At 43.9% G+C, this 13,272-nt stretch overlaps 1 protein-coding gene across 2 annotated transcripts in view; it reads right to left on the bottom strand.

Annotated features, from left to right (window-relative positions):
- LOC136864911 (endoplasmic reticulum metallopeptidase 1) overlaps positions 1–9,177 on the bottom strand; it is a 500,707-nt gene extending 491,530 nt beyond the window's left edge. The window contains exon 1 of one of the 2 annotated variants that reach the window (XM_067142320.2): positions 9,101–9,177. The gene's annotated coding sequence lies outside the window, so the exon portion shown is untranslated. Of the gene's footprint in view, positions 1–8,957 lie in introns of both variants that reach the window. The other variant, XM_067142319.2, reaches the window with a different exon arrangement.
- Between the last annotated feature and the right edge of the window lie 4,095 nt (positions 9,178–13,272).

The raw sequence follows: 13,272 nt of genomic DNA, 5'->3' as shown, positions 1-13,272 counted from the left end.
ACCAGAGGGTGCCAAGGAAAACAGGTATCAATAGACTGTAGCAAGCTCAAGGATTCAGTACATACCCAAAAGTGTCGGCGCTCATCGCACAGTGCGTACCACAGAGCTTCACAGATAGCATAGAGCTCTGCTGTATACACACTACAGGTTTCCGGAAGAACAACAAGAAACCTATCATTATCAACAACGAACGCACAGCCCACTTTTGTTTCTGCCCTCGAACCATCCATGTAAACGACGACTGAACCTGGATACTGGCCAACAACGGACAGGAAGAGCCTCCGATAAGTCGAAGGGTCCGAGTTTTCCTTCGGGCCAGTGTGCAGATCCAGGATTATTTCAGGTTGTCGTATTATCCATGGAGGTACCCCACTTGGTTGTCTGACAAGGCAGGGAACAGAAGGTACATCAAACAATCTGTAACTGCTATCCAAGCATATTCCAACCAGCCGCATTGCTCGAGGATAAGCAGCGTGCAGCTGACTGTTTCCATTGTGGAATACGCAAGGATAGCTTGCGTGAAGTGGCATCCGTCCTAAGTTTGCAGCATAGGACAGAAGCATTTGCTGGCACCACAGGTGTAGAGGCAGCACACCAGATTCAGTGAGCAGGCTAGCAATGGGGCTTGTACGAAAAAGCTCACATTTACAACCTAACCCTGTTGTGGATGCTATTCAGTTTCGCAAGGACACTTTGCCTTGCTGATCCATACGCTGCACTGCCGTAAGTCTAACCTGGATAAAATATGTGCCCTATAAAATCGTAGGAGCACCGTGCGGTCAGCCCCCAATTATCACTGCTAAGGAACTTCAAAATATTCAACTTCTTACCGCATTGCACTTTTACTGCTGCACATGTAGCTCCCACGATAATTTACTATTGAAAAGAGCACAAGGAATCGGTAAGTGTCAACTACGGGAAGAGTGACATTTCCTAAATAAAGCTCAGGCTGCAAGAGAAGAGTGCGCTTTCGGCAAAAGTGCATAACAGAGCTCTTTGTGGTTGAAAACCGAAAGCCATGTACTAACGTCCACTGTTACTCTCCTAATAGCTGCTGTAATTGTCACTCTGTGACTGCCATATTATACGAGCTATAATGTAGAGCAAGATCGTCCACCTATAACAACGGTATTACTGCTGAACCAGCAGCAGCGACAATACCGTTTATGGCAATCGCAAACAGAGTGACACTAAGAACCAACCCCTGTGGGACTCCATTTTCTTCAACGTGGTATTTCGAATATGCCCTCCCTACTCTGACACAGAAAAGACAGAGGGACAAAAATTTGCAATAAATACCGGCAAGTTACCTTGGAATCTCCACTGATGCAGGTCTGAAAGGATACCATATCGCCATGTGATGTCATAGGCCTTTTCTAAGTCAAACAAAACAGCCACCAAATGCTGTTTGCTGAGAAATGCATCCTGGATAGAACTTTCCAGGCGTACCAAGTGGTCGAGTGAGTGGCTCGAAAACCACGTTAGTACTCGGATCAAAGTCCTTGTTTCTCCAGACACTACACAAGTCGGTGATTTACCATTCTCTCAAATAGCATACACAGTCAGTAAGACAAATAGGTCTGTAACTTCCTGAATACTTAAGATGTTTGTGAGGCTTGAGGACAGGAATTACTATGCCCTCACGCCAATGAGATGGAAACTCACCCTCAATCCAGATTCGGTTGTACACACGAAGGAGATATAATAGACTATCCTCACTAAGGTGTTTCAACATCTGGTTATGGACACTGTCTGGCCCAGGAGACGTGTCCTTGAAAAGCACCAAGGCGCTGCGGATTTCCCACTCCGAAAAGGGCACGTTATAGTCCTCTGAAACTTGAGTGGCAAAACTAAGGTGAGGACGTTCTGCCTCCCACTTCAGAGCAAGGAAATCACGATAGTAATTCCCAGAGCCAGATACATCCGCGAAATGACTGGCTAGATGGTTAGCAATCGAGAGTGGTTCAGTGACTATACTGCCCGAAATGGAAGTTCCCAGTACAGAAGATGATGGAGTATGTGACGTCATAGACGACACATCTCTCCCACGAAGCTTTCTTACTTTGGTGAACAAGAACTCGTGCCTTAGCGCGGAATTTTTTAAATGTTACCAAGTTGCCCACAGTAGGCTAACTACAATAATGTTTACGAGCCTGATGGCGTTCTTTGATAGCTGCTACAATTTCTTTGTTCCACCAAGGAACAAGTTTTCAGTGAGGAGTCCCTGCAAAGGAGGGAATGGACTCCTTAGCAGCAGCAAGAATAACTTGTGCTATGTAAGTTACTTTGCTGTCTACGGTCCGCCTGGTCTCATCGTTAAAGACAGCTAGTGATGTGAACTGTGGCCAATCAGCATGTTTAAGAATCCATCAAGGAGGATCCTTGACGGATTTTTGTTTCAACAAAATAAGAATAATGGGAAAATGGTCACTGTCAGAGATCATCATGCGTATTCCACCGTGAGAGTATGTGCCATAACGTACACTGAAATGAGTTGGTTCACCTGTGTTCAAAATACATAAATCCATCTCTGTTACTAATGTTTCCAACTCCCTTCCGCTGGGGCAAGGCGTTTCAGAGCCCCATATAGGATGATGGGTGTTAAAATCGCCCAATAACAGGAAGGGAGGTGGAAGCTGATCTATAAGATCAGTGACATCATTTATGTTAAGAGGCTGGCCTGGTGGAAAATAAACATTACACACTGTTATGACAGGCAGCGGTACCCACACCACAACTGCTTCCAGTGGGGTTCTTAGAGGAACCTCTTTGCTATAAGTATCAGAACGAACAAAAATACCAATGCCACCGGACGTGCGGTGAGCATAATATCATTCTGTCGAGTATAGTCTGAAATTTCTCAAGACCATATGATGACCTGGACTGAGGTTTGTCTCCTGAATACAGACTATACTCGCCGCAAACTCACCAATGAGCTGGCGTAGCTCAGAAAGATGCCTGTCATAACAGTTACAATTCCACTGTAACACTGCCATAGTGTGGACTAAAAAAGAGAGTTAGGTTATGAGCGACAAGATGCTCTTAAACCTTAACACTATCAAGATCAACATCTACATCCATAGATGTAGATGAAAGCTAGACGTCCATCTCATCATCCACAGATTGTGGGACTGACGCCCAGAACTTTGACACTTTGAGGAGGAGGAGGGGGGGGGGTGCAGGCGTACGTGCTGGCGCAGACTCATACCGTCCAGCTGGAGGGCATGATTTCCCCTTAGTAGGAGCGCCCGCTTTCTTTTCATGTTTAGACGGGCTGGGAGATAATTTTGCAGCCCTGGTCAACAATGCTGCCACTGCCGAATTGGGCACGGCTTTCGCCGACTTCTCGAGGGAAGGAGACGTCTTCTTCCCCTGCTGTGCCAGCTTAGGTGTCGATGAAAAATATGTGAAATTGATCTTTCTTCCATCTATCCAATAAAAAAAAATCAGGTACCTGATATGGTTTGAGGTAATGCTACGGCTGATGAAGCCCCATAGGAAAGGGCGAAACATGTACCAATTCTTATTTTAATGAGAATTTAACTAAAATAATGAGTTGTATTGAATAGGTGGAAGAAGAATAAATTTCTCATATTTTCATAAGATTATTTTCAATACGGCTTCGCTATGATTTTCATTACCTGCCGGCACAGACTTGTTTGTGGTCGAAGGTGAGGTGGTGTGTGTGTGTGTGTGTGTCCCCTCAAGCTTTGTCCGACTCGTTGGCTGAATGGTCAGCGTACTGGCCTTCGGTTCAGAGGGTCCCGGGTTCGATTCCCGGCCTGGTCGGGGATTTTAACCTTAATTGGTTAATTCCAATGGCACGGGGGCTGGGTGTATGTGTTGTCTTCATCATCATTCCATCCTCATCATGATGCGCAGGTCGCCTACTGGAGTCAAATAGAAAGACCTGCACCTGGCGAGCCGAACCCTTCCTGGGATATCCCGGCACTGAAAGCCATACGACATTTCATTTCCCTCAAGCTTTTACTCTTTGCGGCTTTGCTCATGGGAGCAACAGCCGCCTTGGGCACAGCGATCTTCATGGGTAAAGATGTCATGAATGACGAACCTGGGAGACTCTGAGCTATCATGCTGTAGTCTAGTGTATTGGCAGGTATATTCATGAAATTAAATTTACAGCACGCTTTCTGGTAGGAAAGACCATTCAGGGTCTTGATGTCCTGGATCATCTTCTCACTCAGATATGTTGGGCATTCCGATCTCGAGAAGAATAAAGACCAGGGCAGTTAGTGCAGCTGTACGGAATTGTGCACTCTTCCATGCCGTGAGCTGCTCATCCACATGTACCACATACAGACTGATTCGAACGAGATACCATATGTCCGAATCTCTAGCACTGGTAGTATCGCATAGGAGGAGGGATATATGACCTCACATCGCAACGATATGTCATTACCTTGACTTTGACACTGACAACTGAAGGAGACAATGAAGACACCAGTGTCAACATCTTCACCGTTGACTTTGCAAGTAATGCGCCGGACGCCTGTCATGCCACAGTTCTTCATGTCTTCCATCAACTCATCGTCAGTGTTCAAAATAAGGTTGCGGTGGAAGATGACTCCAGTGAATTAAAGGTATTTCGCATCCACCTTTCAAATACAATAATAATTTATTTATGTGAATTATATCACATGCCGTTCGTAAAAGAGTGGTACTAGTTTCGACACCAATTACATGTCATCATCAGCCAGTGATACAATTAAGCAAAATACAAACATCCAAAAAACAATATAAAACACATAAGAATGCACCGATAATCCTCACAAGTGAGGTCCAGCACAGAAATGCAAAATGGGTAAATTTTGGAAAGAAGTGCGTATTTTAAGTTTCTATACTTCATTGCTATGTAATGGTTATACTGCAAAACTGGAAAAATGACTGTTACAAATCGCTTACATTCGGGGCCACAATTTTGTACCATTTTACGTGCTTGGTAAATTATACTGAGATTATATCTACAGGGTGTAAACGATTCAAAATCGCAATAGGAGCTCGACTTTACAAAATCTGCAAATAATTTCTTTTAAATGTCCCTGTGTATAAAAGTGTATTTACATTTGTCTTACCAATACATGTACTAGAACCATGTGACCTTGCCGCGGTGGGGAGGCTTGCGTGTCCCAATGATGCAGATAGCCGAGCCAGAGGTGCAACCCTATCAGATGGGTATCTGTTGAGAGACCAGACTAACGAATGGTTCATCGAAAGCGGGGTAGCAGCCTTTCGGTAGTTTCAAGGACGGAAGTCTAGATGATTGACTGATACGGCCTTGTAACAATACTCAACATGGCTTAACTGTGTCGATACTGCTACACGGCTGAAAGCAACGGGAAACTACAGCCGTAACTACCTCCTGAGGACATGCAGCTCCCTCTGTATGAATGGTATACTGATGACGGCTTCCTCCTGGGTAAAATATTCCGGAGGTAAACTAGTCCCCCATTCGGATCTCGGGGTGGGGACTACACGAGAGGGGCGATCATCAGGAAGATGGATACTGACATTCTGCGAGTCGGAGCGTGGAATGTTAGAAGTTTGAATCGTTGTGGTAGGTTAGAAAATCTGAAAAGGGAGAATGATAGGATAAAGTTAGATGTAGTTGGCATAAGTGAAGTACGTTGGCAGGAAGAACAATATTTTTGGTCAGGCGACTACCGAATTATCAACACAAAATCAAACAGGGGAAATGCAGGAGTTGGTTTAATAATGAATAAGAAAATAGGGCAACGGGTAAGCTACTACGACCAGCATAGTGAAAGAATTATTGTCGTCAAGATAGACACCAAATCAATGCCCACCACAATAGTGCAGGTCTATATGCTTACTAGTTCAGCGGATGATGAAGAAATTGAAGGAATATATGAGGAGATAGAAGATTTAATACAATATGTAAAAGGTGATGAGAATCTAATTGTGATGGGAGACTGGAATGCAGTGGTAGGCCAAGGAAGAGAAGGTAATACAGTAGGAGAATTTGGATTGGGACAAAGGAACGAAAGAGGAAGTCGGCTGGTTGAATTCTGCAGTGATCATAATTTAGTCCTTGCCAATACTTGGTTCAAACACCACAAACGACGGCTGTATACGTGGACGAGACCTGGAGACACTGGAAGGTATCAAACAGACTTCATTATGATTAGGCAGAGATTCAGAAACCAGGTGTTGGATTGCAAAACTTTCCCAGGAGCAGACGTGGACTCTGACCACAACTTGTTGGTCATGAAATGCCATCTGAAGTTGAAGAAATTGAAGAAAGGAAAGAATGCAAAAAGATGGGATCTAGACAAGTTGAAAGAAGAGTGTGTGAGGGATTGTTTCAAGGAACATGTTGCACAAGGACTAAATGAAAAGGCTGAAGGAAACACTATAGAGGAAGAGTGGAGAGTCATGATAAATGAAGTCAGTAGGGCTGCTGAAGAAATGTTAGGAAGGAAGAAAAGATCAACTAAGAATCAGTGGATAACTAAGGAGATACTAGACCTGATTGATGAACGACGAAAATACAAGAATGCTAGAAATGAAGAGGGTAGAAAAGAATACAGGCGATTAAAGAATCACGTGGATACAAAGTGCAAGGTAGCTAAGGAAGAATGGCTGAAGAAGTGCAAGGATGTCGAAGGCTGTATGGTCCTGGGAAAGGTAGATGCTGCATACAGGAAAATCAAGGAAACCTTTGGAGAAAGGAAATCTAGGTGTATGAATATTAAGAGCTCAGATGGAAAGCCACTTCTAGGGAAAGAAGACAAAGCAGAAAGATGGCAGGAGCATATCCAACAGTTGTATCAAGGTAAAGATGTAGATAATTTGGTTCTGGAACATGAAGAGGCTGTTGATGCTGATGAAATGGGAGACCCAATTTTGAGGTCAGAGTTTGACAGAGCTGTGAGTGACCTAAATAGGAACAAGGCACCTGGAATTGATGACATTCCCTCTGAATTACTGACTGCCTTAGGAGAAACCAGCATGGCAAGGTTATTTCATTTAGTGTGCAAGATGTATGAGACCGGAGAAGTCCCATCCGATTTTCGGCAGAATATTGTTATACCTATTCCCAAGAAAGCCGGTGCTGACAGGTGTGAAAACTACCGCACCATTAGTTTAGTATCTCATGCCTGCAAAATTTTAACACGTATTGTTTACAGAAGAATGGAAAAACAACTTGAAGCTGAGTTGAGAGAAGATCAATTTGGCTTCAGAAGAAATGTAGGGACACGTGAAGCAATCCTGACTTTACGTCTGATCTTAGACGATCGAATCAAGAAGGACAAGCCCACGTACATGGCATTCGTAGATCTAGAAAAGGCATTCGATAATGTTGATTGGACCAAGCTATTTATGATTCTGAAGATGATAGGGATCAGATACCGTGAACGAAGAATTATCTACAATCTGTATAAAAATCAGTCTGAAGTGATATGAATCGAGGGCTTTGAAAAAGAAGCAGCAATCCAGAAAGGAGTGAGGCAAGGCTGCAGTTTGCCCCCCTCCTTTTCAATGTTTAGGCTACATAGAACAGGCAGTAAAGGAAATCAAAGAGAAATTTGTAAAGGGAATCGGAGTCCAAGGAGAGGAAATCAAAACCTTGAGATTTGCCGATGATATTGTTATTTTATCTGAGACTGCAGAAGATCTCGAGAAGTTGCTGAATGGTATGGATGAAGTCTTGGGTAAGGAGTACCAGATGAAAATAAATAAGTCCAAAACAAAAGTAATGGAGTGCAGTCGATCGAAGGCAGGTGATGTAGGAAACATTAGATTAGGAAATGAAGTCTTAAAGGAAGTAGATGAATATTGTTACTTGGGTAGTAAAATAACTAACGACCGGGCGAGTTGGCCGTGCGCGTACAGGCGTGCGGCTGTGAGCTTGCATCCGGGTGATAGTAGGTTCGAATCCCACTATCGGCAGCCCTGAAGATGGTTTTCTGTGGTTTCCCATTTTCACACCAGGCAAATGCTGGGGCTGTACCTTAATTAAGGCCACGGCCGCTTCCTTCCAACTCCTAGGCCTTTCCTATCCCATCGTCGCCATAAGACCTATCTGTGTCGGTGCGACGTAAAGCCCCTAGCAAAAGAAAAATATAACGATGGCAGAAGTAAGGAGGACATAAAATACAGATTAGCACAAGCAAGGAAGAGCTTTCTTAAGAAAAGAAATTTGCTCACTTCAAAAATTGATATCGGAATCAGAAATATGTTTTGAAGACTTTCGTGTGGAGCGTGGCATTGTATGGAAGTGAAAAATGGACGATAACTAGCTCAGAAAGAAAGAGAATAGAAGCTTTTGAAATACGGTGTTACAGAAGAATGCTGAAGGTGAGATGGATAGATCGGATTACGAATGAAGAGATACTGAATTGAATTGGTGAGAGGAGATCGATTTGGCTAAATTTGACGAGAAGAAGGGATAGAATGATAGGACACATCTTAAGACACCCAGGACTTGTTCAGTTGGTTTTTGAAGGAAGTGTAGGTGGTAAGAACGGTAGGTGTGGACCAATGTATGAATATGACAAGCAGATTAGAGCAGATGTAGGATGCAATTGTTACGTAGAAATGAAAAAGTTAGCACGGGATAGGGTGGCATGGAGCGCTGCATCAAACCAGTCTATGGACTGATGACTCAAACACACATATGTATTGAATAGGCGGACCACTTAAATATAATATTCAAATTATTCTTAAATATTCGCTACTTGATTTTATAGTCAATACGAGTTTTTATCAAAAATGAACCTGTTAAAGCTTGTTACAACTGCATGTACTGTATGTACCGCAGTAATTAAACGGCAGCGCTCAGAATCTAGGAATTATATCCAGGAAAAGCTGTTAGCTATTTGGCTGGTTTCTTGAACACCAACGGACACATTTAAACAACAACAACAAAAATTGCACACAATGGCATGCTCCTTCAAAACAAAAATTAATAATACACATCTCTAGAAAGGATTCTCCCAGGAAATAACTTGCTTATCATCATGCAGCAGACTTCTCAGCATACATCGCTCCGAGATTCAATAATGTTGACAATTATATAACCATTCAAAATTCGTTTACAAAATCACTTTCCACTCACGTTACATTAAATAACACTGCGGAACTTTTCGTAAACCGAACATTCACATCAACGAGAATGTTTCGCATACAATTTCAAACACCTGTTCCAAAAACAAACAAATGACAAAACAAAAGCGTAAAAAGCAGGGAGTAAAGAATACTTTACTCCCTGGTAAAAAGTATGTGGTGCCAACAGCCAGACATGCCATCTTTAAGGCCGGTCTCCACTGTTTAACATTTAACACCAACATGTTGAATTTAACATGTTACAGTTGACATGTATATTGTGATTGTGTCTTCCAATTGACTTTGCATGTTTATTCAGAATGTTGAGTTAACACTTTTAACATGTTGGCGTGTTTTCCGCTCCAAGTGGAAAGCATGTCAAGTCAATTCGTTGTTCGTGCGTTGTCGGCACAGCTTCGGCAACTTCCATGATGTTTCCATGCCAACACATAACCTAAACGACGCAAACGACGTGCTCCTCATGAAGTAGGATTATAAGTACAACACCCCGCAACAATCCTTCTCTTTGTTGTATGTATGTTTAGTCCTCAGCCCGAAGGCTGGTTGGATCCTCAACAGTTCCGCCATCAGCTGTCATAGATGACCTAGGCATCACTGAAGAGGCGTACTAGGGAAATGAGGAGTGAGGTAGATTCCCGTTGCTTTCCTCACCGAGCCAGAAGTTGCTATTACACATCAGTCTGCCAAGCCCACTGAAATGCATGCACCAACTGACCCTATGAGCAATATTTTCACACCATTCATAGCAGGGACTGGCTGCAGAAGGAATGGCATTACTAGCATTACTCATACCTCAGTCACTTTCATTTTGTCAAAGCTAAGGATAAAGCTGAGACAGATCAATGAAAGTAACAAAATTGCTCTAGCCCATACCAGAAGACATAGTGCACTGTAAACACTAGGTCCTGCCAGCAAAGGCACTTCTCTTTGTTATAAGCTACAAATACAGTACACGCACGTGTGTCGTTCTCTCTGCACTATACTAAAATGTATAGTCAGGAATGGAGTAGAGCAAGAAGATTAATCTGGACTTAATTAATGATATAATAGAAAGGCCTTATTTGTGGGATGTCTCATCAGAGGAATACAGATATAAAGCGAAGAAAGCAGACAGTTTCCAGGAACTCGAAAATATCTATAATTGTTCCCGCGAGTAAATGAAAAAAAAAAACTAGCGTCCCTCCGCTCCCAGTACAGTCGAGAATTGCAGAAAGTTCAGAAAATTCGGTAGTCGGGAGCGGACGAAGTTTATACTTCAAAGTGGTTTGCTTTTGAAGCAATGAGCAGAGTGAGGGGAGGAAATGTGCCTAATAAAACTGCTTTTCTAAATTGCAACAGTGGCAATAACAAAGGCCAATTCCTCTTCATCTGAGTCCATTGTCCTTATTTAAAAATACCAGACACCATCTAAATGTATTACCATAAATTGATATGATGAACTACCTGTATATAAACAAAGGATGTTAAGTTTAACATGTTTTTTAAGTGTGGACACAATGTTAAATGAAACAGTATTTGACATTTAACACTTAACATGCTGATGGTGTCACCAGTTAACATTTAACACTTTTAACATTTAACATATTGGTGCTAAATGTTAATCAGTGGAGACCGGCCTTTAGAGAGGTAAGACTGGTAAAACACGGCCGACTTGATAAGCCGCTGTAGCTCAAACATATGTAGATTTAGACTGGCAATAGCTGGAGAGCAGCAACAATGAAGATTCGCTATAAAGAGAAAGGAAGTGCTACAAGCCTGGACTCATACAGGAGAGTGGCAATGGAAAGTGCTACGTTCAAGATGTTCACGAAAGTTCTAAACGAAAGACTACTGGAAATTATCGACAGTTTGGATTCAGGAAAGGCATCAGTACATTACAAGCAATTTCCTACCTATTAGAGCAAATAGAAGACTCCCTTGGACACCCCGGGGGGAAGTATTATGCTGCATTTGTAGACTACAGGAAAGCGTTCGACCTGGTAAACAGGAAAACCCTTATCGAGAAACTTAAAGGAATGACTGGAAAGGACCACCCAATTGCAAGGATAACAGAAGATCTCTTAAAGTATAACTACATATGTATAAATAACAACGTGGAAACATCGAAACGGATTATTCAAACAAATTGGGTATTACAGGGGGACCCTATCAGTCCTACACTATTTAACATCTATACAGCAGACATAATGAAAATCATTAAGGAGAACTCGAATACAACCATAATTCTATATGCAGATGACATGGTGATCGGGTCTCCTATAAGGACAGAAGTACAAGAAGCAATTAACAAGCTGGAGAATTGGGCCAGGGCAAACGATGTCAACATAAACCAAGAGAAAACTGTACAGTTGACTTTTAGAAAGGGTGGAAAAGAAGCAGCGACTGAAAAAATTGTGTTTTCAGACAATCCACTAGAGAGAGTTAACAAATTCAAATACCTAGGGGTTACACTGCAAACAACAGCATCATCATATGATCTTCACATAGAAGAAAGGACAGGGGCAGCAATCAGAGCAATATACTACATAAAGAATATCAGGAACCTGCCCATCAGCACGGCGATGGCACTATTTAGAAGTGCAATAGCCCCGATCATCACCTACGGCATACAGATCATCTGAGAAAAGTTAAAAATAGGTTAATGAACCAAAGTTGAAAAGGTGAAGGCGATGTACATGAAAAGAGCAATGGGATTAGGGAAGACATTCCCCTCACGACTTTTATACGAGATGATGGGAGAAACCTACTTCATAGAGGACATCAGGACCAAATACAACCTACCATCAACAGGACCATATCAAGACCTACTAAGAACCGAAATAAGAAGAGGGAAGAAATACAGCTGAAATTCTACAGCTCAATTGCTATGGTGGAAAAGTCCTGGACCAGAGGAAACCAGAAGCAAAGACATGTGATAGCCAGAATTTTAGTACACGGCTATCACTACAAGCTGTGTATTAACAAGCGATCTCACAAACAATGCGCACGGCATCGACTCAGTAGGATGTAGGACCACCGCGAGCGGCGATGCACGCAGAAACACGTCGAGGTACAGAGTCAATAAGAGTGCGGATGGTGTCCTGAGGGATGGTTCTCCATTCTCTGTCAACCATTTGCCACAGTTGGTCGTCCGTACGAGGCTGGGGCAGAGTTTGCAAACGGCGTCCAATGAGATCCCACACGTGTTCGATTGGTGAGAGATCCGGAGAGTACGCTGGCCACGGAAGCATCTGTACACCTCGTAGAGCCTGTTGGGAGATGCGAGCAGTGTGTGGGCGGGCATTATCCTGCTGAAACAGAGCACTGGGCAGCCCCTGAAGGTACGGGAGTGCCACCGGCCGCAGCACATGCTGCACGTAGCGGTGGGCATTTAACGTGCCTTGAATACGCACTAGAGGTGACGTGGAATCATACGCAATAGCGCCCCAAACCATGATGCCGCGTTGTCTAGCGGTAGGGCGCTCCACAGTTACTGCCGGATTTGACCTTTCTCCACGCCGACTCCACACTCGTCTGCGGTGACTATCACTGACAGAACAGAAGCGTGACTCATCGGAGAACACGACGTTCCGCCATTCCCTCATCCAAGTCGCTCTAGCCCGGCACCATGCCAGGCGTGCGCGCCTATGCTGTGGAGTCTTCTGAGCGGACGCCGGGAGTGCAGGCCTCCTTCAACCAATCGACGGGAAATTGTTCTGGTCGATATTGGAACAGCCAGGGTGTCTTGCACATGCTGAAGAATGGCGGTTGACGTGGCGTGCGGGGCTGCCACCGCTTGGCGGCGGATGCGCCGATTCTCGCGTGCTGACGTCACTCGGGCTGCGCCTGGACCCCTCGCACGTGCCACATGTCCCTGCGCCAACCATCTTCGCCACAGGCGCTGCACCGTGGACACATCCCTATGGGTATCGGCTGCGATTTGACGAAGCGACCAACCTGCCCTTCTCAGCCCGATCACCATACCCCTCGTAAAGTCGTCTGTCTGCTGGAAATGCCTCCGTTGACGGCGGCCTGGCATTCTTAGCTATACACGTGTCCTGTGGCACACGACAACACGTTCTACAATGACTGTCGGCTGAGAAATCACGGTACGAAGTGGGCCATTCGCCAACGCCGTGTCCCATTTATCGTTCGCTACGTGCGCAGCACAGCGGCGCATTTCAC

Source organism: Anabrus simplex, chromosome 2 (assembly GCF_040414725.1).
Source record: "Anabrus simplex isolate iqAnaSimp1 chromosome 2, ASM4041472v1, whole genome shotgun sequence".
NCBI lineage: Eukaryota > Metazoa > Arthropoda > Insecta > Orthoptera > Tettigoniidae > Anabrus > Anabrus simplex.
The sequence above is the reverse complement of the archived record's forward strand: the minus strand, read 5'-3'. Positions and strand labels throughout refer to the sequence as shown.